We start from the raw sequence: 23,414 nt of genomic DNA, 5'->3' as shown, positions 1-23,414 counted from the left end.
AGCAGCACTCCTCACAGCTCGGCCTCTTCTCGCCTTTGTCCTGCACTTTGTCCTGCTCTCTGTAGCCCCTGCTTCAGCTTTGCGCGGGTCTTCAAGGTAACATCCACTCGTCCTTGCGTGTTCTAGTGCTTGAGGGAAGAATGGTGTTCCCCCGGTACTGAGGAACAAAGGCAATGCCCGAGTAAATTGATGATTGTGGTCATCCTAAAACCTTTGCCATGGCGTTCACCAGCAGAGTTGTTTAGTTTTTAGAAACAGGTTTTATAGGGAAATTGTGAACTAGGCCAGCTGGCTGAAATCAGCTTGTAGGTCAGCAGAGGTGAGAAGTCACATGGCAGTTCAGTGTTCAGGAAACACAGGAAAAAAAGTGTCCACTGAACAGAGGGGAACCAAAAGAAATTCAGAAGCTGTGAGGAACACTCCTCCCTCTCTCCTGCTCTCGCTGCCTTTTGAGGATGCGCATGCTTTTCTGTGAGGTTCGTCCTTATGCCTACACTTAGGGAAGGCTGTGAGAAGTAGCTCTTCAGGCTGTGTGAGAAAATCCTCCTCCCTGTCAAGGGGCAAAGCTAATGGAAGATTTCAGGTGTAACAACTTCCAAAAGGGAATTTTCTTTCTATTGTACTTTGGGAAGCATTCTTTCTTTCTGAGTCTTGGTCTGTGCCAAGGGTATTGTTTACATGGACCTTCCCTTTCCAAAAAGGTGGTTTTATTTCTGTGTTAGAAGGATTCTGTTAACAGCAACAGAAGAACTCAAGTATTGGCTTCCTGCTGATGGGGTCATCCTCTTCCCCAGTGAGCTCTATTCCTTAATGCAGTCACACTGTATCCCCCACCCACCTTCCACACTGCTGCTGTGTGGGGTTTTCCCCACCTCCCTGACTGCCTGGGCTGCACACTGAGGCTTGTTCATACCAGAGACATCTGCTCTTGCAGAACTGGGCAGGGCAAGGATTGATTTTTTTTTTTTCCTTCTTGCTTTCCTTTGGTTGCCTCAAAATAACCCTAATTAATTTTGTGGAGAGTTTAGTGTGCTCCCATCATGGGATTGCTCTTTGTGCGGATCTCTTGCATGCTATATTTAGGTATGGTTTTTGGAACACCATGTGACCCGAATCAGATAACTTCTGAACTACTAATCATGTCTTTGACACTGACTCCCTCCGTGGCTTTGGGGCATTTTACAGTTGTTTTCTTACATACAGAATGAAAACAGATATACTCATCTGCCTTGTAAGAGCTTCTGCCAGGGTTGACAAATATTTAAGACATTGGTTTAAACTAAATTTGATTGTATTGTTTCTACTGTAATCTTAGTTTTGTTGTTTCTTAGATGTTTACCTTTCTAAAATGATTTGTTAGCATCTTAATTTTCCTTAAAGGATGCCCTTTTTTTTCATCATTTTAAAAGAAATTAGTTTCTTCTGTGTTGTAGATGAAAAAAGCTAAATGCCCTCATTTCCTGCCCCACACAGATTTTCTTCCTATGTTTACTAGTTAATTGATCCATGGAGATGAAAAGCCCAAAACATTGACCTGAACTGTTTCCCCTTGTGCTAGCTACATCCATTTTTTTCACATGGGAAGTTACTTCTCTGCTTGGTTTTTTCTTGATTTTTCAAGTTGTGCAGCCTGACTTGTATCCTGTCCCCTTGCACTGCTCGAGGGCACTCCAGCCCTGGAGGAAGCTGAGCTCCCTTTGGTTCCACATGCAGCATGGTTGGGGTTTGGAGCCTGTGGTCCTTTTCGAGGCATCATCTCTTTGCTGCTCATGTCTGTGATAGCTGCTTTGTGTGTCTTGGGTCCGTCTGCAGGGAGCTGGAGTACTGGGATTTCTTCTGGTTTCACCCTTTTTTGCCCTACCCCTTTAGGACCTTTTCATAGGCAAATGGATCAAAAGACCTGTTTGGCCTTTCAGTGGTAGGAAAGGAGCTCAGTTTGACCATGTAGCTAGTCAAATAAAGAAGAGGAGAAATTATGGCAATACTTCCCATCCTTTAGGAATCAGTGAACAGAGAGGAAAAGGATTCTTAAATTTAAGTCAAATTTATTGTCTAATTATAAACAGTAGCTTCTCCCCCCCCACCTTTTATAATTCCTTCAGAATTAAATCCTTTGCCCAAGTGCTTATTCTTTCCCTCCTACAATGGCAGTAAAAAGCAAAATCATACATAAACTGAAAATTCAGCTTTGAGAAAAAGGCTGATAATGAAATATCTGCCAAAGACTCAGCAATATGTGTTTGTCAGAGGAAAAAAGCAAACATTCTTATATTTGAATCTCTGAAATGTAACTGCACCAGACTGGTTGGGGAAAATTTGTTTGAAGATGTATTACGTTCCACGATCAAATGGAAAAAATGGCACCTGTCATCATATTTAGAAAACAGCTGGGTAACATGGCCTAGTGCCATAGCCTCTTTTCACATGGCCTTTATGCTGAAACCATCCAAGCTCCATTCTCAGCAACTGGAGAAACCCTGTGCCTTTAAATGGTTACAGAAACATCTACTTAGAGGCCAGCTCTTATTGCAGCAAAGCCTGCTTCTGATGCTTCTAATTAGCAGTTAATGGATTATACTTTACTTTTATAACCAACCCAGCAGGCACTCTTCTATAGTATTTTTCAGCTATTTTTGGTAGAAGATATATGCAATTGCGCTGCTCTTCATGCTTTCATTTTGAGCATGCAGAAAATATTAGAAATAAAGCACTATCTGAGATTATTTTGCCACTCAAATGCTTAATTTAAGTCTGATTGTGCATTTCCTAAATGTATTTTCTTTCATCTAATGTCTTAGAAAACTGTAATGGGTTAATTTCCCTATCTGATCTAGACTTTGATGCAGAATCTCCTAAATACATACTTATTGTTAATTAAAATATTTATATACCCAGTGAAAAGCCTGGGGTTTTTTTTCAGATTTGCAAACACAGCTCCAATATGTATTCATGTAAGAAAAAGTGTTTTTCTAGGTGAGTCCAGTGCCTTCAGAAGTTTAGATGGGCTACTAATGATTTTTATCCTTGCTTGGAATTAAAATAGCAATGAGGTTAGTAGCATAAAAGGTTTGCAGTGCTACGCGTGTGTGTGTGCCGATACACATGTGGGTATATATGTGTATATATTGAATATACACAATAACCACAGTATGTACGCCAACTTGGGCATGTGAATATAAATCTATGTTTAATAAAGAAGTAAATTGTCATAGGTTTTTAGTTGGAAGTTTATACTGTTTCCCCCTCAGGGAATTAATTTGATGTCAGTCTGTAGCAGGAAACCTGGTTTGCTGAGGCTCTCTTAGAGCCTGCTCTGCTCACTCAGGCCACACTTCCAGTAGGACAAGGTCTAACGTTGGTTAAACTGGAACAGGAGAGGGAGCTCTCACAGCACCGGCCAGGAAAGGGGAGGAGGAGGTAGCCAAGCCTAGGAAAAGAGGGGTAGAGGACACCAGCTGAAGGTGAGATGCACCATCACTCTGTTCCTAGTAGCTTCTCCATCCCTTACTTACGTCCAAAAAAAAAAAAAAAAGGAATTGCCTTAAATAGACAAAGAATGCCTTAAGAGAGAAACAGTTCCGTGTTAGTTGATGAGAAGCTCAATAAAACCCATCAATGTGCTCTTGCATCCCAGAAAGCCAACCAACCATATCCTGGGCTGTAACAGAAGCAGCATGGGGAGCAGGTTGAGGGAGGGGATTCTCCTCCTCTCCTCTGCTCTGGTGAGACTCTGAGACTCCACCTGGAGTGCTGTGTCCAGCTATGGGGTCTCCAGCATGGGAAGAATGTAGACTCATTGGAGTGAGTCTGGAGGAGGCCACAAAGATGCTTAGAGAGCTGGAGCACTTTTACTATGCAGAGAGAAGTTGGGGTTCTTCAGCCTGGAGAAGAGAAGGCCCTGAGGAGATTTTATAGTCTCTGGTACCTGAAGGTGACTTGTAAGAACAAATGGGGACACACTTTTTGGCAGGGTATAATGATAGGACAAGGGAAAATGGCTTTGAACTGAGAGGGCAGGTTTAGATGAGATACTAGGGAGAAGTTTTTTACTGTGAGGATGGTGAGACACAAACAGGTTGCCCAGAGAAACCAGCTGCTTCAGCCCTGGCAGTTTTGAAGGCCGGGTTGGATGGTGCTTAGAGCAACCTGGTCTAGTGAAAGCTTTCTTGTCCATTGGAGTGGGATTGGAACTAAGTGACCATCAGGGTCCCTTCCAACCCAAGCCATTCCATTATTTTATGGTATTATGACTTACAGCAAAGGAAATGCCACCTGCAAGACTCCTGCTTTGAAAGCACTGCACTTGCTGGGTACAAGACTGTACAGCACTAAATTGGTATGGTCATGTTGTTGAAGACTGTGAATTTCAAAAAGCTCTCCAGAAAAACATTATTTTTACATCATTATTTTTAGAAAGCAAAGGCTGAAAAGAAGAGGGAGGGAAGGAAAAGGAAAGGTTGGATAGTGGTTATTACGTGGAATAGCTCCCTGACTGTGACGAGACTTGGGCAACTTACTTTCTGTCCTGGTTCTTGAGGAGGATGGGTTTGGGCTTTTTCTCTGTCATGTAACATCCCAGTGGAGTAGGAGGAGGAGGCTGGCTGTGCAGGGGACGAAGAGCTGGTGTTTCCCTGCCCCTCGCAGCACCTGTCTGTGCTGTAGGTGGGGAACAGAAGGGTATCTGCTGGGCAGGGCCAGTCCCACCTTGTTCCTGGAGCAGGTCCTCACTGTTTAAGTCACGTTCCTTTCCATTTTCTTCAGGACAGTGCAGCAGGAGACTCCCCTGTTCTTGAATCAAGGCCATAGTTGAGCCTCTTGGCAGTTGTTTCATTTTTGCTCACTTGTAATCAGCAGAAGCTGTTCTGATATGCTCAAATGTGCTGCTAGGTTTCCTTTAAGAAATAATAAGATTTAATCTTTTTTCTTTTCCCCTTAAAAGAGGTCCGTCTCCCTTAGCTCTGCTTTCTCCCTAAACTTCTGTGAAGGTAAAGTCCGTCTGTGTGCCTGCACTGTCTTGTCACAGTGCACTGTAGATGATGTATGAGGGCTGCAGGATTTGCCTCCGTCTGAAGCATTGGTGGAAGCACGTGGCTCCTTAGAGCTGCATTTCTGACCTCCACATCAGAGTAGTGAAGACAGGTCTGAGATATCCCGAGACCTCCATCAGCCAGAGCTCTGGGATTGCCCTTCCCAGTTTAGTCTCTCAGGAGTTCTGTGCCAGGCAAGCCAAGCTGTGCACTAGTTGAGGTTATGGAGGAGAACTTAATCCAGAAGAGTAAGGCTCCCTCGAGCAGAGTTTGGTTTGAGTTCTCAGAAGGTCAGCGTGGGAAGCTCCCCATAAAAGCTGAACTTTGATGTTGTCAGCCAAGACAGATTCAGAAGATTTGGGAACATTTTTTTTTCCTCTTTATAATTATATGAAATGCGGGAGACCTGTGAATAGGGTATTTTTAGATTGTACTTTCAAACATACACTATCATAGTATGACAGCAAATTAAAATTCTTATCAAATCTTTTTTTTTTTTTTTTTTTTTTTTTTAAGAAGTGTAATATAACTCATAGTGGAAAGCTGGATAAAGAGCAGTGTGCTGCTTGGCACAGGAATTCTGCTCTTGTTACTAAATGAAACATCTCTGGTTGCTCTCATTTAGATGAACACTTTTGGAAATTCTTTTTTTTAAGGCTAGGGGATTGGACTTCTAATTTTAACTCCTATGGTTTATAATTAGAAACATTTCCAAACTTGTTTACAAACACCTGCACTTGATGGTATGTGTCTGCAATTTTAGAAGGACTCACTTCTCACTTCCAGTGGGGGTTGAGAGGGCATCTGAGTTCTTTGTGTTTGTACAGTTAGTTTCGGGACACTGGAACAAAGGTGCATTTTTTAAAAAAGGGTATGAGTTTTGTGAGGTGGTTGCGTGAACCTAATCAGCAAAAAGGTTCTTATTGAGTAGTTGTGGATTGTTTCAAAATCAGTAGGATTGATTGTTAGTGGTCGTTTGGAGTAAGATCTGAACTGGCACTCAAAGGAGAAATGCCGAGAACTAATTTTAGCAGTTGAGTCTCTCAATTGGAAAAGATGCTTTACAGGTTTTCTGTTTTTATCTGTACTTAAGACGTATTACTTTCTTGCCAACTGTCCTTAAGAAGTTGTTCAGAAAGAGTTTTAAATGACTTTTGAAATAATGATTACATGCTTATTTCATGTGAATTTGGAAGTGAGTGTACAGTGAATAGTGGAGCATGGTTCCCCTAGCTCCTTAGTGGGATGTGTGTCTTAAACAAGCCTGTATGCAACTTGTTTGCAGTGTGGTGAATATCATGCTATGTTACTCACTGCTCAAGTGTATAGTCATGTTAGAAGGGATCAAAATACTTTACCAAAGTTAAAAAAAAAAAAAATCTTTTTGTCACTTTACATCTGATTTTAGCTGCATCACGTAGGTTAACAAGGTTGTTTATCAATTTCTAGTGTAATGGGAAAGATTATTGTTACTAAAAATTGATGCAGCGTGGGAGGGTGTCAGGAAGAACCCTCCAAATATACTTCAAGGGTACAGCTGAACCAGAAGTAGTCAAGGCAGACTTAAGCAGTAGTGGCTTAAGGTGTCCTATTGATTGCTTAATGCTCATGTTGTTCCTAATTAGTATTAAAAACTCTGGTTAATTAGACCAGCCTGTTTGGCTGTTATGTCCTCTACCAGGAACCATGGTCTTAGAGAAACTCCAACATAGAAGAGGATAAGGAAGCCACAAAGCGGGATGTTTTAATTTTCTGCTGTTTTGGTGTCCATAAAAGCAAGGACCTGGATCCATTTGTGGAATCCACACTGATGTCAAAGGATCATGTCCTCAGAGACACTCACTCTCTATCAATTTCACTGAGAGTGGATATAAGTGGAATTAGGCACCTCAGTACCTTTGTGTGTGCTTGTTCTTTGAAGGCAGACCTGCAGTGTGCTTCCTGAACGCTGTGCTTGACCCCTCTGAAGAGCACACAACAAACACTCACTGGGGGGCTCTTCCAGAGCAATTGCTCAAAAGTAAACAAACAGATAATTACATAAAGCTTCTGGAGTACCAGGCACAGGTCTGAAGAATTAGGTTTTGCCTTCTGTGAACCAGCTGTGCCTCATATCTGCGTTTCTGAATTCCTTTAAGGAAGTACAGTTTTAACAAGCATTCACTTTCTGTAGCAAACAGACTTTAAAAAAATTACTTTTGAAACAAGTAAGCTAGCTAAAATTATGATGTTACTTAGATACTGCACAGCATAATTTCTTAGCAAGTATAGCTGCAATTAATAAATTGTGTTGTAACCATATTAGGCTGTTACCATGTATGAAAATAGCTTCAAACAAGCTTACAAGCTCCGGTGTTGTCAGGGTCCCAGTTCATCGGAGTTAGAAATACACGACATTTTAGAAATGGCTCATGATTCAAATATGACCATAGAAATTAGACTTCAGTGGAATTTAATACCATTTCTTGCTTAACTAGAAATTTCTCTTTTTATGATGAATTCTCTCTGGAAATAACACTTTCACAACTGATGTACTGAGAGAAATGCCAGTGTTTTCAGTTTTCCTCTATTTTGGTTTGCTGCTGTCTGCTCTGTGCCCACTTTCTTAAGTGTTAATACGTAGAAATGTTTCCAAAAAGTTAGAGAAGGCTTGAAAGCAAGAGCTGTGCAAATGTATAAACAGCCAGTGATTCAGCAATGCCTTGAAAATGGGCAAAAATCTCTTTGATATTTGAAGTCTTGACTGACCATGAAGTCAGTGAGAAGATTTCTCAGATGTATCTGATAAGAAAGAAAGACCTCCATGGAATATTTGTAGAGTTATTTGACCTGCATGGGCCTGGCCAGTTTTTCAGTGTGAATGTTTGGTGTACGTGTGAAGCGATCTGTGCTCAGGATAATCTGCCTGGTTGCTATAGGGAAACTGCATGGAAAAGTCTTTCTTTGGGTGCATTTAAAATGATACTGTCTTCCTCAGGAAGTGGTAATTAAAGTAAATACAGGAGTCATGAAAAGAAGGAAAATGGGCTTCAGAGTTCTCCTTTGGTTCTTCTTGTAAAAAATAACTCTTACTTCAGGTAAAATTATTGCTCTTCAGAAAGAATACTGTGGTATGATTGAATATTTTGAGCCACAGAATGCAGAGTATACCAGAATGACCTGAGAATTGAATAATATCCAGGTAACTGTGCATACGAAGGTGTATCAGCTACCATCACATACCACAGGAAAGGACTCTGGAGGAGGCAATATCTGGTTATGGTTAGAAATCAGCTGTGGGTATAAGGGCACAGCTTGTGTATTGCCAGAGGGAGTTAATGTAGGTTCCCAGCCCATGAAGTCCCAGCATTGGAGTTATGGTTGCATCCCCAGGGCTGAACACATTGCAAATCCTTGAGATGCAAATTCTTTGCCTGTGTCTCCCAAGGTACATAGCTGTGATCTTTGAAAGTCCATAACTAGGGGTAAACCATGCATTTTCCATAGAAGTAATGATGTTAGAGAGGGGCTGTGACTATTACAATGGCCTATTGCAAATTATATACAACCTAAATTTTTTCTTTTATTTTTTATTCCTGGTATATGTCTTTTATGTGAGCAGCTTTTTCTTATATCTGCAGTAATTCCATGCCATAAAATATGTGGGTTTTCTTCTTAAAGAAACTTTTATATGCTAGTTGTACCTGAGCTTAAGGGTTACCAAATGTGTCTGAAGTGGAACTGCTCCAGGATAACCTACCTTGGTTTAGGGGAGAGTTAATGATAAATTTATTTTCATGACCTGTCTGCCAAATATTTGTACACTAATTAGGTCCTATTTTGAGGGCAGAGCATGTGAGCTTGTAAGGAACCCCTTGTACAGGATGGGAAGGGCAAGAGGATTTTTGTCCTTAGTGAGTGCAAACCTCTTCATTTTTATGTAGCATCACCTAAATATGGGCATTATTTCTAAGTAGCATGTGAATCCCTGGGCTCGTATGGAGGCACTTTTTAAACTGGCTCATGGGAATAGCTGTAGCCAGCTCAGGTGTTCAAGTGTAGAGCGCTGGGGAGGAAACTGAACTGAGTCAAGGCATAATCATGGTTTTAACTTTATGTAATGTCTTTTGCAATATAGTAGAAAATTACCCTTGTCACTCGTGGCAGGGCCTGTTGTAGAAGTAATCCAGCCATGGTGCTGGTTGGTATCTTGCTTTTCACTTGAACCTCTCTGCGATGCAGGTCTTGGAGGAGTGAGTGCCTGGCGCAGTCTCTGCCTGACTCCTTGGTAAGTCATTCAAGTCTATCTTTCTGTACAGTTACTTTCCAACTGCTCAGCAAAAATAAGGATTTTTTTTCATAGAATGCTTTAAAAGAGAGCTGCTAATCAATTTTTCTTATTATTTTATGCCCTGTGATTTTTACACCACCCCCACCAGCTGGTTAATCATGCAAAAGCTGAACACTTCATTAGCCAGAACATGTTTGCCCATGGGCATTTCTGTAGTAAATTAGTTCTTTCTATTTATACAGGTAAGTCATGGCCAAAAGTCTTTAAGGTGCCAAAGGTAAGGGTTCGAATTAATTCTTTCTCTGAGTTTTCAAAAGAACTAGGTTTAACTTTGTGTGCTGTTGATTTGAAATTACTTTTGAATTAAAGATAGTGTGGGGAAAAGAGCATTGTTAGGCTGTTCAGAGAGGCATTGTGCCTTTCTGGATCTCAAATTTGGCCTTTGTAGTACAGGCTGCCTTTAAAAAACCCAAAAAAGCCCAAAACACTTGCATGCACTCACATATATATACATATATATATATATATATACACACACACACACACGTATATATGTATATGCACAGTATCTTCTCGCAGAGACTCTGCTGCTTTGAGTGGCATGTGGCATATTGACCTGTGTTTTTCCTTTCTTACTCTGTGCCTTTTACGCTATTAATTGAAAATATGTGGTTTGCAGATGCTTTTTTGCCTCAAATCAAATGGTGCCCTCTGAAAGCCTAGTTTAGCTTGACAATGAATTTAGCTTTCAGGCTTTGGCCATTGCAATATTGTTTGAATGCCACCATTTCCTGCAATCAATGTAATTTTATATCTACTTGGAATAGAAAGTCAAGATGGTGATTGCCTTAATTTAACTCAGTGTTGTATTCATTAAGGAGCTGATCCCGAATTCCTTTCAGATCAAAGTCTGTCTTGATTTCAGTGGAACCTTTCGGCGCACAAGGTGTGCGGTAGCCTTCTGAAATGTTGTCATTGTGACTAGTGAATAAAAACTAAATGTGTTGCTAAATTTAGGCTGTTGCTCATGTCAGCTTCCTTTTCTAAATGACGGTAAGTGCATTCCATAAATAGTATGCCTCTTATGTTGTCATATCTCTTTGGCTTGCTTTGCAGTATTTTACAGGATATTTGCAAATGAATTTTGTGTTCAGTAGGCAGGGGATGAAAATAACACTACTCATTGGGACTCCATTAACCCACAGCTAATGAGGAACCATTTCGAGGGCTGGATGAGTGTAATTCAGATTAGCCTGTGTGCCAGGCTGCTCTGCTGCGCTCAGGCTCGCCCCGTGCCGCGCTCCCGGTGCCGTGCCGGACGGACGGAGCCCGGAGCGGCACAGCTCTGACACTGCCTTTGGCCGGTTAAGTTTGCTGTGCTTCGGGTCCCCTCTTGGAAGGTAGGAGAGGAGAGGGAATGTGTCTGTGTGTGTGTGTGCGTAGATAGGTGACAGTGTTCTTGACCTCCGTGGTCAGGTGTTTTGGGATGTAATGAAATACTCCTCAAACCCTCCACTCGTGCTCGCTGGTTGATAGCATTGTTACTTGGAGAAAAGGGTGCTACATGGTGACAGTAAAGGTGGTCCGGACTGGCCCTTAATTAATTTTATTTTCAAAATCTATATTAGTGACTGTCGTGAGGGCACCTGGGCACTTTACATCAATAAAACAATCAATTTAAAAAATGGGTAGACCAGAACTCTGTGTTCACTAACAAAACTCCTGTTCCCCGTTACGACTAAAGGTCAGTCCAAGGCTGGCCAAGCAGGCAGGACTGGCATTCCTGCGCCGTGGCCCTTGCCAGGCGCGGCTCTGGCAGAACACCGCCGGCAGCAGCCTCCAGCCGCCCTGCTCGCTGGTGGCCGGGGACTTGTTAACCCCCTGCGTGTCTCCAGCTGCTTTCGGGACGGAGGGAGAAGGTGGGGAAAGACCAAGCCCAGTTAAAAGTGTGACTCTGCCAGTGCCGGCGCTCCGCTGAAGTTCAGGCAGCAGGGACCTGGTGGAGCTGTGCTGCTGGAAGAGGGGAGGAAAAGAGAGACCTCCTTCTGGAGAACAGGCTGGAGAGCTCTTAACTGAAGAAACTTTATTGACGACAACTGTTACATTGTGCAAGCTTAGCAAATTCTCCAGGAATATAATGCTTCCCAGTTTTTTCCTAACACGTGTTAATATTTTATGATACCTGTGCATTAAAGGACAGTTCCTACAATGTTTAAGTGAGTTTGGGCTGCTAAATTTCCTTTGTGGACTTTTAAAAAACACTAGTGGTCACTGCAAATTAGCTAAATTCCCAGTCTCACTTAACACACTTCTGATATAAAATCAGATTTTTTCTGTTTTTCGTGTATTAAGTGAGCACGTGTAATTAAATTAAATGTTGATGCAAAGCTGCATTTTATTTGTTTCTATTAGCACATTTGGGGCAATAATCCCACTTTAATACATACCTAATCGTGCAAGCAGCCCTGAAACTAGGAGTTTCTGGACACTGGTGTAATTTTTTGAATGTGAAATGATAATATATTTTCATGTCTTGAAATCCAATTGAACTCAAGCTGAGCTTAAAAATCCAAGATCTGATTCGGGAGAATTCAGTCCCATCTGGCTGGTGGGTAGCAGGTGTGCAGTGTGTGTTTGAGGGAGGGAGGTGATTGCAGGGAGTGAAAAATTTCTCTTTTCCTGTAAAGCTTTAATTTGAGTTTAATGCTGTGGTCTGAAGCTCTCCTCAGTTTAAGTTCTTATGTAATTACCTACATCTATTGTTGTTCTCCATTTTTAGACAACATAATGGTAATGGTAAATGGCAGGAGCAAGGAAATGCCAGCATTATCAACAAATATGGTTTCTAATTCTCAAAGTTTGGATTTATTTTCTGTTACACCCAAGTCCCTTGTATGGGAAAGTGTGTTTTTACAAATTGATGCAGATGTGATCCTTGAAGACCAAATGAGAAAGGTTTCATTGAAGCATTCAGGATCATGGTCTTTTGAGTATTTTTACGTGTTCCCACAGCAGCACCGAGAATGTTTGTGTTGTGTATATTTTTATAAAAGAAAAAATCCCCATAATATGCAATATCTGTTTTCATCCCATAATAGACAGGTTCTACATTTTTTATTACTGCAGTTATCATGAAGGAGGGATTTTTAATATTTAAAAGCATTTTAGCAATCTATTGAATGCTTTTTACCTCATAACCTTAAGAAACTTCTCCCAGCCTTTCTCATTTTCCTCTTTCTCTTTCCCTTTTCTAAATCTTTTGATCAGATACTGCCAGTCAACCCCCTCCCCTGCCTGGGAGCTTTTTGCTTGAGAGGTTCAAGAATCTGCTCTTCCTTGACTTTTGTCACTAGCTATCAAGTCAGCTCCCTTTCACGCTTCTATCAACTCTCTCTCTTCCAATTTTTCAATATTTCCTCTTCCTTTTTTTTTGTCTTCACTGCTATATAACTTTGTGCTGAAGAGTCTTCCAGCACATGAGTTTTTTATGGGAGTTGGCATGCAAAGCACTTCTTACTTAACAAAATAAGTAAACAAACATACTTCTTTTACAGTTTTTGAGTTCACATTACTAGAGTAGATTACACTTTTGCTGCTGTATTTCACAGGTTTTTTTCATGGTGAGCTGACTTAATTTCTAACGTAGAGTGAAGCTGGTGCTGTGTTGCCAAGGGAAGTCCATCTGGTTTGACAGATGAAATGATAAACATTTCTCTGGACATCCCTGTGAAGTTCTCCCTTTTGTTTGGCTGCTTTATGAAGTTAAATGGAAGAGGTCACCCCCTTTGACAGAGCAAATTCTTTTTTCTAGCAATCGGGCTTTGCAAGAAAACATTTTTTATTAAGCAAGTCATCCATACCACACCGTAGGCTGTTTGAGTGTAACAGTATGTTACAGTCTGCAAAGTTAATGCAGTTAATATTCAACTGAACTTTTGGGGGGTTGCTAATCCCTTAGGCGGGCTTAGCAGAAAGGGCAAACATATTTATAGCACTTTGAATCAGTCTGCAGTGAACAAGTAAGAGTATGTGTTATACCATGCAAATGTTACACAATTTCAGGAAAGCTCAGTGCATAATCATCTTCTAATAGTATTTAAGTTGATAAAATATCTTCTCTGTAAGCAACAGAGTTGTTGGTTCAGTGGACAACAGGTCTGTTAAAATGAAACTCAGTGAAAGGTCTTGAGATTCTTGTTCTGGTGGTAAGTTCTGAAAGTTCTGAACAGATTTATGGGCTGTCTAATTAGGAGCTAACTGTATTCTTTAAGCTCTGTCATTTGTATTATTCCCTAATAGGATTTAATTGGACTTTGTCACATATCTGGCTATGACTGAGTGCGAGGTTGTCGGCAGCCTCTTCCATGTAGACCTCGGTGTCTTACTTTGTAGAAGTAAAAAGGTCATTCCTGAGGGATCTTTGCTCCAGAGTGGAAGTGTGACACAGGACAGGGTTGGCTTTGGTTGGAGCCGTGGGCACCCCAGGCAAAAAGGGCAAGAGTTAAGTCACAAGTTGTAGGCAGTTCATGAAAAAGCTGAAGCGCTCAGACTGAGAATGTCCAGCAGTGACGGTCACATCTCTGTATGATAGAAAATCTCAGCATTTATGCCATGACCAAAACTTACATTAAGTGCAAAGTTACATAGAAAAGTTCATAAAGGGCCCTGTAATGCTGTCATCCCATCAGGAGCCAGAGAAAAAGGAATTATGATCTTGGATTTTCCACACAATTTGATTGTGTGGAGTTTTTAGGCAAATAAAAAAGAGCTCTGTCATCTGGCACTCAACAAAAAATCATCTGTACTTTAAAAAAAATTAATTTGAAAGAGATGAATGATGTTGGTAACAGCTGTAATCTGTATGATAAATTTTTAAGGTCAATTTCTAGTGCCCTATCAATGCATAATATAGGCCTGACAAAGTGTCCATTATATTCTAATTAAGATTTTTAATATGTTTTACGTTTTGGATATTTTTTCTTTTTTTTTTCTAGGTATTAACTATTGGAAAAAGTGATTACAACATGGAACCTGACTTTAAAGGGGACTCAGGTGCCTGAATTTATACATGTGCTCAAGTTGCTACTGATTTTCCACCTTACCTGTACCCACTCCTTTCCTATTTCTTTTGCTCTCTGTGAAGCATACTGGCCATTCATAGTCCTTCAGGAAAAAGTCCAACAAAATAATTGATGTGTCAGAGTTGTTGGAAAAATGGAAATATATTGCTAAAGATTTTCAAATCTATTTGTTATATTTTCAGTTAAAAATAGCATGACTGAGTACAAGAGCAAGTTAAAATTTTGTATTGGAGTTATTTATATCTGAAGTACCTGAAAATAACTAGTTTATTATGTACAAAATTTGAAATTCCAGAATATATTAAGATGTTAGCTCAAAGGTCAAAAGCCTCTCCCAATGAAGGAAGGAAATCAGAAGGGAATTTGGGCTGATCTAGTTAGTTCTATAATGGTTGCACAGGGGTGATGTGGCTTCCTTTGGTTACCCACCCTGAATGTCCCCAGCTCACCATTGGATCAGCTTCCATGCAAATCCTAGCAGGATTCAGCCTTAAGCCTTGACCTCTATGACACGACCTTGCAGGTTTTCTGTTGTTGTACTGAGCAGTAAGGCATGGGTCCACTGCAAACTTCACTGGGTGTGTCCTGGTGGATGTCTGCTGGATCTTAGCTACACATCCTGCAACCATCTTGGAGCTTAGAAATGGATTAAACTATCTGCAGTTTCATTGTGAAAACAATTAACAGTCTGGTGATGTTAACTCTGCCAAAAAATAGGTGTGTGTGTGCGTTACTGTGCTGAACTCTATACATTTATGGGCTCTTTTTATAGTACGGTTCCCAGCAGCATTCCCAGAGCAGTCCAGCTCCAATCAGGACTGGTATGCCATTGTGTGAGGTGTTGTTCTAATTCATGTGTAAATGTGGAGTGGTTGCTGCCCTGAGGATATTACAATGAAATTACAAACAGAATGAGGAATAGGAGGAGCTATGGAGGAGAAGGAGGGCGGCTGCAGCAAGGTGCACTTGTCTGGTCAGGGTTGTGGTATGAACAGCCTGATACCAAGTGATGGGCGTTTCATTTATTTATAAGTCTGCTGCCTTCAAAAGAATTGGCCTCTTTGTCTTTTGCTTGTGTCTTAGTTGTTTAAGGTGAAATGTAGAGTACAAAATTAATCATTCCCAAGATCCTCCTGCTCTGTCTCTAGCAATGACCAACCCCGGGCACCTCGAGTACAGTTGTAAGAGCCTCACAATGGGTAGACTTGGGATAATCTTCTCTCTACACATTCTCATCCTAATCTTTCATTATTAGGGATTAATTTAAGCTTTGAAGCATGAGGTTTTAAAAAATATTATATTTGTTTTTCCCCCTCCTGCACTGTCAGCCTTGTTTAAAATATGAAATAGCCTCCCAAGCCTGTCGTCTGAGCTGTTCTCAGGGTAATCCTACCTGCTCCTTGGTGTGTTGGCCAAACCTGCAGCTTGAGAGCTACCGTGGTGGCTTTGCTTCCCCTGGTGCCAGGAGGCACTGGTAGATCCTTTTCCCCAGAGACGTGGTTGAAGGCAGAAGCATGTTGAGCAGTTATGGCCTGGGTGTTCCCATGTCACCATATGTCAAAGCTGTGATGCTGCAGCTGGATCTCTCCCCTTTCTTTTAATATTTTAGTGCCTAATTTGCAGTAAAGCAGAATAGGAAATAACCATAAATAAATCTGGGAACCTTTGTATTAATTTCTTTTGCTAGCTGTGTACATATGAGCAGCTTGCCATTTGCATATGTGAATCTTGTCATAACAATTTTGGGAAGTGATTTGTTAATAATCAAGTTCTCAGAACAGCTCTAAATCAGTAATTGATGTAGGTCTGGATAAAGCAAGCCTTCCGCCTGCGTGTTTTGTGGAGCGTTTTTGGCAAGTTTCAAGCTAGTGTGAAAACTAGCCATCAGAATAAAATTTAGGACAGCTGGGATGCTTTGCAGTGAAGACTTTTGGCTCCACAGTTCAAATAATCACAATAGCAGCTCAATTTAGCCTTTGGCTGGGTAGGTTTGGCAGAGCACAATGAAAAATAATTATTTCATGGCCTGCTTATTTGTCCCTTAACAAATAAACTCTCTGACCTATGCAGGCTTATGTAAATATGCTGCCGTATGTGGGGTTGTAGAACGCTGTCATGTCCCCATTTGGAAATATGTTTTATTTGCCCTCACGTTACAAACTTTTTTTAGAGTTCTGTTTTGGAGGCAAAGAAAGGCTTAGGATATATCAGATACTGAAGCCCAGACAGCCAGGCACAGAGTCTAAAAAGCCATCTAACAGTCTTTTTTTCTGAAAACACATCCATTAGTATGCAGTGTTTTCACTGCTGTAATAATAAGAGCAATCATGATACGAGCAAGTCCGTCTCTTCGCAGCCTTCCCACGCGGGATGGAGAATGACAGCTCCTAAAGCATTTGGATATTTGCCTGAATGTGTGCTGCTTAGCTAACAGCAGCTCGACTTGCTCTCCATCTTACGGCTTCCTGGATATCCTTCTCAATTTTTTCAGTGACAGCTTAAAATGTGAGATGTGGAAGGGGGAGATAAAAGCTTAGCGAAAGGCTTTTTGTGTGTGTATTTAAGGGGAAGTTTTATTACACCTGATGATGGAGGGATGTGCCACACTATTTTCTGTTCCCACCATTTTAGTGTTTGCACTTTCTGTTGTAGTGGCTGCAGCCAACCCAAAACCTTGCCTGTCTGCTTCCCCCTCTGGAGCGGGGAAACTACACAGAAGAATATATATTGATGGTTTTGTCTTCTTCACCACCATTTTGGTTGTGCAGCAGTAGAAGAGAGCCTTTTTCCCAAAGAGCTGTAGGATCTCTCTGGAATGTCTGCCATTGCACACTCATGCACAGACACACACTTGCACAGGCTCTCACTGAGGTGGCTATGATCTGTTTTTAATAGTGGCACTTCTTCTCAAAGTGTCATTTAAAAAAACATCAGCAGTCATGTCATGCATCGGGATGAATTTCTAAATGTAAATGAGATTCCCTCAGTAATTTATTTACATTTGTTTTCAGCACAACAAATGAGACATCACGTAGCTTCATAATTTCCCATGACCGAGTCACCAGCATGAGGTGTGTAATTTACCCTGATTTAAGATGCTTATCTAGAGGTTCTTGCAACAATACCTGGTGGGCTTTTTTATACTACTTTTTGCTGGCTTTTAACCCATCTACTTCACCTCCTTCTCTGTATTTTCAGTTAAAAAGAAGTATAAATAGGTCTACTTCTTGAGGCCTTTTTTCAGTAGAGCTGAGAGGGACGGCTTTGTTGCCTTTGTTTAGTATGTTATTTTCCCTGCCATTCCCTTCTCATTTGGTAAAAATCATCAAGGGTTTCCAGAATGTATCTCCATTTACATTACGATGATGCAGGAAAGCAGTGCTGATTGTGACATTTCTGATGGAAAAATGTTTGTCCAGAAATGAAACGGTGCAGTGGGAAGCATCCTGCAGTCATTTGTTCTCCCCTCTTCTCTTCTGAAATACTAGATCTTAGGCCTGTTCTTGTCTCTAATACTGACTTAAAGTTTCTGATCTGCCTGTTGCTGAAATGATACTTTGCTTGAGATGGGATGTGAATGCCAGTTTTCAAATTACATGGACACAGTCATGTACTACAAAACTCATTTATTTTGAGCCTGTAGTTGGACCATTTAGATGTCTAACTACTTGCTTAAGTATTTCAGCTAGGTAGATGATTAAAGGTGCAATGTACCATGCATACAATTTTGTACCTCTTATCTTGCAGACCTGGTTATGGCTTGAGTAAAAATCAGGGCAATGGCTTTTGCTATTTTGCAGGTTATCAGCACAGGAGAAGTGAGATACTTTGGTGAAAGTTACTGGTAAGTCCAAAAGTGGTACAAAATGCTGTAGTTTGGGATGTTGCAGTGCAAAAAATATTGGACATCTACATGGGTGGGTGATCTTTTCCTCGCAGGGAGGAAGTATGACATTTCTTTGTGTTAATTCCCAATACAAAAAAATCCGTGTCTTCCTTTAAAATGAATAAGCATATTCCAAAAAAATAATAGATTTGGACTGGTTTTAATGTGCATTGTACATACTAGGTCCCAGTTGATTTAATTTTGGCCTTCTGGCCATCTCCTTAACATTGCATGGGTCTAGCACGAAATTATGCTGATGGCCTGTCTATCACCAAATTATTTACAGAACTGCGGTTAAATTATAGAAGTCTTCCAGACAAGCAGTGCTCTGGGCAAATTATTTCATCAAAGTTATTTTCCATGGTATACTTAAGCAAAAGCTTACAGGAGCAACATTAATCTTTTTTTGGTATGTGATTATGCAGACGTGGTAACAGCCCTCTTTTTAGAAATAGCTTCCTACCTGGGAAAACAGAAGGAAACCATGATATGAAGATTAGTTCTTTCTGTGCTGTCCTTGGTTTGAAGCAAAACCAAGTCAGGGAAACACAGGGCTGGGGCCAGCAGTAGGATGGCCATTTCTGCACACTGTCAGCTCCTTCCAGGTCTTGGGAAATTTTCTTTCTGTAGACTTTTAGTTGCACACTTCTCTGAATTTGTAAAATCAGGTACTGCAGAAGCAGGTCAGCTGGCTGTACTAGTTCTCCATCACATCCAGGCCCAGTGGTCATTGCCCGCTTTTCCAGAGAAGAACACTTGTGCATCTGAAGGCACTATAGGCATTTTCTGCATTACCCCCATCTAGCAAGATCTGAGCTGCTGTATGATTATGAAACATAGAAAGAGAATTTAAATCCTAAAAGCAGCCCTAACTCTCTATTGTAATTGGCATCCTTTCAGACTCTGTTCCAGAGTTTAGAAATGTAGTCGGGGTAGAACATCTATATTTGGGTTTATATGTAATGGTCATACCTACTGGTTCACTTGAAAAAATGTTGGCATGGATCACTGTTTAAGGACCTTGGGTGCAGCGTTTATGTTTAGCTCGGTGTTTTTCATCACTGCATATTTTTTTTTTTAGTATTCCATGTTGCTGTGTTTGCACCGTGAGACAAGAATGCCTTCCCAGCCTCTGCGCGGTTTTGCGTTTTTTGTTGAATGAATATAGAAATTCAGGTTTTAAACTGACTCTTACGAATAAATTCTTCTGGGAAAACAGGTGCTAAAAATCTGTGTTTTTCAGACCTCTCTCTGCCCACGTACTGAGGGAAAGACTCAGCCGTGTGTAGATGGCAGACTGGAATGGGCCCTCTGTGCTCAGGCCCAGATGTGGAAAACCTTACATGTGTGAGGAAGGGTGGCAGACTCAGGAACTTTAGCGTGAGAGCTAAAGGTTTTTGCAAGCTGAACATCTGATTTAACTTGATTTCTGTCTGGTGTTGGGTGGGTTGCTGTTATGTGGGGCCACACCTGCCCCTGGCAGCTCACCCCTGGGGGCTCAGAGGCAGCTGAGAGGTGACACTCTGATCTGGGGCTTCATGGTGTTGTTCGAGGTTATTTTTTTTATTTTATTTTTTTTATTGGCAGGATGTAAATATATGTGAAAGCTGTATCTCCTTTACTTGTGATCTTCAGCAGATGCAAGTCTGCTTAAGAGTCCCCTTAATTTAGAAATGCTCCTAAAGACAGGAAGATACTTAAAGCTGGCTTTGTCAACGAAATGGAGGAGCTGCGCTCTCGAGGCCCACTAACAGCAGTGCCAAGATGTTATAATCCATATCTCACTTATTGCTAGAGTCAACAGTCTAATGGTAACAAAAAATACAACCTTTCATCATCTATTGATTTTCAGTCTTTAAAAACTGACAATAAGCTATTTTTTGTCCAATTTCTCAATAAATAGGAACATTTATTGGTTTTTCAGTTTTATTGTATTACATTAGAATATATTTTACTGCATATAGTGGGTAATGTAGCATCAGGAGAGATGTTTATGTTCAGCAAGTAACTTTTGAAACTGCATAGCTCAACTGAGATATGTAAACAAATTTGTAATACTAGTTTAATTTAGATTACAATGCAGAATACTCAGCTTGGAGCTCATTTTTCTATTTATTCCATTATTATCCTCTAACTAATGGAAGAGAATTGCCATAAAAAATAATTACAGTAAAGGTGAACATCTACTTTCTTGTCTATCTGAGGAAAAGGGAGGAACTTTGAGGTATAGTAAGAACCATGATATTGGGGTTTATTTCCTAGAAATCCACCACTGACAGTGTTGTATATGTTGGGCAAGTCATAAATTCTGTCTGTGTGATACTGTGTCAAACGACACGGCACAAACATCATCTTTCTCAGTGACCTCAGTTACCTTCTCTCCTCTTAAAAAGGAGACAAATTGGGATGTGATTTAGCTGTGGCAGAACCTGGGATGCAGATCCTGAGTTGCCTCCCCACTGCCCACTGCCTTCACAGCACAAGATCACCTGGTAGGTTTTTTTCCTTTCCATAACCTCTCAGGAGACACTGACGATCAACAGTTGCCTCTTGCTTACCCTTGTGATGATAAATGGCAATTTGGTGGTATTTTTACCTCTGCTACAGAACCAGTTTAAGCTTTATTTATTTTTTTTTAATTAAGAAGCAGGTAATCTTTCTTCTGGTGACATTCAGTCCTACAGCCGAAACAGATAAGCTCTTAGATGCTTCCATTAGAACACCAAAAAACCTGAGGTGGAGGTGCTTCTGCTGAGGTGAGGATGTACAAAACAACCTCTGCTTTGAGCCAGCTGTGCCACTGTGCCACCAGCACTGGCTTTTGCAGACCCAGGTGGTTCTCTGGCTTCAAGGCTATTGAAGCAGTCATCCTGGCAGGCTTCTCAGGTGCAAACATTCGCTTAGATGAGGAAACATTTTCCTGAACACTCTGAACAGGGAGACAGTTCTGGCTTATGTTTCATAACCCTTTCACTGTAACCAAAGAGGGAACCATTTGGGCAAAACACTTCCTTTTGGGTGTATTAGATGTGATTCTCTGAGGCACAGGCCCTTTCTCAAGCTGCTGTGGATCCTGCTGTCATCTCTGTCTCACAGGATCTGATGTACAAGGAAGGAGTTAATAGATATCCAGTGACCAAAGCCATTTATATTTCTCTTTATATACAGAAGTGAAGTGGAGCATGTAAAATTGGAAAGCAGAACAAAACCTGAAATTCTCTAACTTTATGACTAGTGTGTGTGTTATTTTCCCATGATCTTTAATTACATTCTGTTCTGAAGGGGGGAGAGGGAGAATGCTAATCTGGTGCACCAACTGGGGGAAAAACAAACTCTTACAGCAGGAGTCTAGATGACAGCACACAGCAAATGCAAAATCTGACATTCATATGAAAGTGAGCTAAGCAAGACCATAGAAGAGAGGCAAAATGACTGCAGCAAGAGGAATGCAAGTGGTTTAGGGAAACCATGGTTTCTCTGTTTATTGAAATGGCACAGCCGACCTTTAAGGTGGTGCTGATATGATGTAGGTTTTGTAGAGCAGCACCAAGAGATGGCTGTCATAAAGGGAATGTGTGATTGGATTCAGGTTCATGAGAAGCTAGGTTTAGAGGAGTATTGCCCTTCCCTCTTTGAACATATAATATAGTGAGGCATGTCTCATTGCACTGAATGGAAAGATGCTATTTTCAGGACTGCTGTTTGCTGTGCTTGCTAATGAATTTCCAAGGGGTGTTTGAGCCTTGGATATTGACTGTAGAGATGCTTGCAGTCAGTTGGAAGAGATGTGACTGAACATGAAGCTTAGTTCTGTGTGCATACAATCCTGCTCTCTGTGATTTTCCCTCAAGTTGTATATTCAATATCACTCTGCAGTCATAAATAATTTGTAGAAGTCCAGCTGTGGCTAAGGTCTCTCTACAAACAGCATCCAGGGTGCAAAGTCACGTGATAGCCTTTTTCTTCTTTCACTGGCTAAAATAGCCTTTAAAAAACTATTCCCTCTCCCAGTCTAAACATTAAAACCATCAAACTGGGTGGATGCTTTTGCTGGGGTACAGCACAAATGGTCTCTGCCCTGTTTCTTGGTCCTGATGTCTTCTTCATCCCCTTGGCTGGGAGCTGGGTCACAGCACACTGATGTACCTCTGCACCACAGGGGCTGAATTTCTGTGAGGAAGTAAATGTCTTTGCTAAACAGCTTGACTTAGCAGCACTGTGCACTTACTATTTATTTGAGTAAGGGATGAGCAGACTGTTTAAAAGCCGCATTCCCAGGGTTGTTCTAGTGTCTTGTTTGAAAGGCAAGGGAGGCTCTGGCTTAAAGGTATCCTTTGTAAATAAAGGTTTAGGAACAGGTCTTACCTTGAGTCTTTCTCCTCATGTTCATTAGCCTGCTGTTCAAGTGTCAGTGGATTTTTTTTGTCTAGGTGGATAGCCATGTTCATTATTCTGTGGGAGGAGAACCTGGGGAAGCTATGATGCGTCAGTTTAACACCTTTGAGTGGCATGTGAGGGCATGTGTCCTGCTCCCCAGCACTGGTAACCCATAAATAACCATGGAGACAGTGGCGCAGTATGTGTTATACCTCTCAGCATCAGCTGTGACTGGCGTGGATCCCTGGGGTGAGATCAAGGATAAGATGAACTCTTGTGTGCTTGGATGTGTTGATTATGAGCAGATCATCACTCAACACCCATGTTGTTATCACATTCTGGGCAGTTTACCTTTACCCCCAGGAACAGTTGTAGCAGTGAGCTTTAATCTGCGTTCCAGTTTTAAATTTACCTTCTACGTGAACCCCTACAAAAAAAGTTAAATTGTGCTTTGAAATAGAAAATAAATGAAAGGTGGAATGAGAGGTTGTAGAATAATCAAGATGCTTTTTTTTTTCCTCTTTGGTAGATGCTAGGAAGGAACAGGAACATGCTGTGACTCCTCTCCTCTTGCTCATTGTTTTTTGATCCAGTGTTACATACACAGTGGTCCCAACACCTTCAACCATTTCCTGCCAACCCTGTCACTCAGAAGCCAGACTTCACTCCCATACCTTTTAGCAGTGCTGTGGTTCAGGGCATTCCCTTGGGGCATCCTCTGCGCTTGCTACTTCTTATCACTCTCGGCTGGAGACAGCACACTGCACTTGCCA

At 41.2% G+C, this 23,414-nt stretch overlaps 1 protein-coding gene across 10 annotated transcripts in view; it reads left to right on the top strand.

The window, feature by feature from the left end:
* Positions 1-23,414, top strand: part of ESRRG (estrogen related receptor gamma) — a 369,245-nt gene that overhangs the window by 24,084 nt on the left and 321,747 nt on the right. For 3 of the 10 annotated variants that reach the window (XM_063391050.1, XM_063391048.1, XM_063391043.1), the window contains exon 2: positions 9,249-9,294. The exons of 3 other annotated variants lie outside the window; for them this stretch is intronic. The gene's annotated coding sequence lies outside the window, so the exon portion shown is untranslated. Of the gene's footprint in view, positions 1-9,248; positions 9,295-9,539; positions 9,575-17,389; positions 17,450-18,178; positions 18,223-23,414 lie in introns of all 10 variants that reach the window. 4 more of the 10 variants (XM_063391051.1, XM_063391045.1, XM_063391052.1 and 1 more) reach the window with 3 other exon arrangements.

This window comes from Prinia subflava, chromosome 2, assembly GCF_021018805.1.
Source record: "Prinia subflava isolate CZ2003 ecotype Zambia chromosome 2, Cam_Psub_1.2, whole genome shotgun sequence".
In the NCBI taxonomy this organism is placed as follows: Eukaryota; Metazoa; Chordata; class Aves; order Passeriformes; family Cisticolidae; genus Prinia; species Prinia subflava.
The sequence above is the reverse complement of the archived record's forward strand: the minus strand, read 5'-3'. Positions and strand labels throughout refer to the sequence as shown.